Source organism: Cetorhinus maximus, chromosome 28 (genome assembly GCF_964194155.1).
Source record: "Cetorhinus maximus chromosome 28, sCetMax3.hap1.1, whole genome shotgun sequence".
NCBI classification, from domain to species: Eukaryota; Metazoa; Chordata; class Chondrichthyes; order Lamniformes; family Cetorhinidae; genus Cetorhinus; species Cetorhinus maximus.
Genome location: NC_135906.1, coordinates 2,487,182 through 2,489,533, shown reverse-complemented (window position 1 = coordinate 2,489,533; position 2,352 = coordinate 2,487,182). Strand labels below are relative to the sequence as shown.

The following is a 2,352-nucleotide window of genomic DNA, read 5'->3' as shown; positions in this document are numbered from 1 at the left end:
CTATCCTGGAACGAATGGACCCGTCTGGCCGCGACCAGGTGTATCTACGCTGCGCTCCGTCTGCAGGGTTGCTGAAGACGTCGTGCAGCTTGGCATCCTTAACTGTTTCCATCAGGGATCTGGACGTAGCGTCCAATCTGCTTCCGGCCCTGCCGGATCGTCCAGCCGCATCGATGATGCAGTTGAAGTCCCCGCCCAGAATGACCGGCCTGGAGGTCGCCAGCAGCAGTGGGAGCTGCTGAAAAACCTCCAGCCGCTCAGCTCCTTGTGACGGGCCATACACGTTAATTAACCGGAGTGGAGCGTTCTTGTACATTACGTCTGCTACGAGGAGTCGCCCGCCCACCACCTCCTTGACCTCGGAGACGGTGAAGTTGCCTCCCCGCAGCAGAATACCCAGGCCGGAGGAACGAGAGTCGTTTCCGCCCGACCAGATCGATGGCCCGTGGGACCACCACCGTGACCATTGCCTGTAGGAGCTGAACTGGATAACCTCACTTATCCACGTTAAACTCCATCTGCCAAATTTTGGCCCATTCACCTAACCTGTCCATATCCATTTGTAAATTTCTCATTTCTTCACTGCAACTTACTTTCCCACCTATTTTGGTGTCATCTGCAAATTTAGCTATGGTACCTTCTACTCCTGAATCCAAGTAAATAGTTGGGGCCCAAGGACCGAACCCTGTGGCACCCCACTAGTTACAGCTTGCCATCCACAAAAGACCCATTTATCCTGACTCTCTGCTTTCTGTTGGTTAGCCAAAGCTCTATCCAAGCAAATATATTACCCTTAGCTGCGTGTGATCTTATCTTGTGTATTAATCTTTTGTGCGGCACCTTATCAAATGCCTTCTGGAAGTCCAGACATACTACATCTACAGGATCGCCATTATCCACTTTGCTTGTCACATCTTCAAAGAACTCTAGCGATTTAGTCAAACACGATTTAGTCTTCATAAAGCCATGCTGACTCTGATGGATTGCATTTTGACTTGCATTTTAGGAGGGTAGTGAAGGCATTGGAGAGAGTGCAGAAGAGGTTTACGAGTTTGGTTCCAGGGGCGAGGAAGTTGAGTTATGAAGTAAGATTGGAGAAGTTGGGACTGTATTCCTTGGGGAAAAGAAGTCTGAGAGGAGACTTGATAGAGGTATTGAAAATCATGAGGTATCTGGAGAGAGTAGATAGGGAGAAACTGCTTGCACCGATGAAAGGATCGAGAAGGAGCGGGCACAGGTTTAAAGTAACTAGCAGAAGAAGCAAAAGTGATAGGAGCAGCGAGTGGTCAGGGTCTGGAATGCACCGCCTGATAGCGTGGCGGAGGCAGGTTCAATTGAAGAGGGAATGAGATGATTATTTGAAAAGAAAGCATGTGCCGGGTTACGTGGAGAAGGCAGGAGAATGGCACGAAGTGAAATGTTCATTGGGAGAGCTGGTGCAGTCACGACGGGCGGAATGGGCTCCTTGTGCAGTGTAAGGATTGTGTGAACGTGGATGTAGACGTTTCCGAGTAGCTGTGTAAAGTGTGTGAGCTTTGAGGTGTGAGTTTTGACTGTTGCTGTATCAGCAGCAGCAGCAGCAGCGGGCGGGAGCGGCAGCAGAGAGCTGGTTGAAAATGTTGTGAGGCGAAAGGTGCAGCTGAGAGAGTATTTGAGAGGTGTATTTGCAAGTGAAAGATGTTTTTGTATGAGTGAGGTAGAGTGTTTGTGAGATGAGAGTGGTGACTGTGAGCGTTGGGTGAGCGTGCGTGTTTTTTGTGTGTAGATGGTGCGGGTGAGTGAGAAAGAAAGAAAGTTGTGTTTTGAAAGATGTGCATGTTGAAAAGTAAAGAAAGCAGATGTTTGTAAGAAAACTATTTTTAGCATTGAAAATCCCCTGGAAAGGGGTGGTGCACCATTCCCAGAGATACTGCAATACCGGGTCGATGCGTGGAGTGGACGGAGCAAGCCCCTATTCCATCTCCCTGCTCCAAAAATCAATTTAATATATGGTCCCCAGATAAGGGACGTATCAGATATTAAACTGATAAGAACAGATTTTTTTTTTTTGTTTTGTAAAAATATACTTTATTTATAAAATATCTTCAATCACATTCCAAACCATTTCAAAAACAACATTACAAGGGTACAATCCAGGTTAAACTTTTACAAAATGTATCACCAGGTGCATCAGTACAAACAATATTACAATCATTTACAGCCTTTCATTTTGATCTGTACAGCCCGAGGGGCTCTAAACAGTTCCCAGTCTCTCGGTGCGCTGTGGTAGAAAGGTCTTAGACAGCGACCCTTCCCCATTGCGCCTTTGCGGCAGCTGCCCCAAGCTTTAGTGCGTCCCTCAGCACGTAGTCC

General features: G+C 47.6%; 1 pseudogene; it reads right to left on the bottom strand.

The window, feature by feature from the left end:
* Nucleotides 1-1,884: 1,884 nt before the first annotated feature.
* LOC144669112 (U2 spliceosomal RNA) lies at nt 1,885-2,064 on the bottom strand (annotated as a pseudogene).
* Between the last annotated feature and the right edge of the window lie 288 nt (nt 2,065-2,352).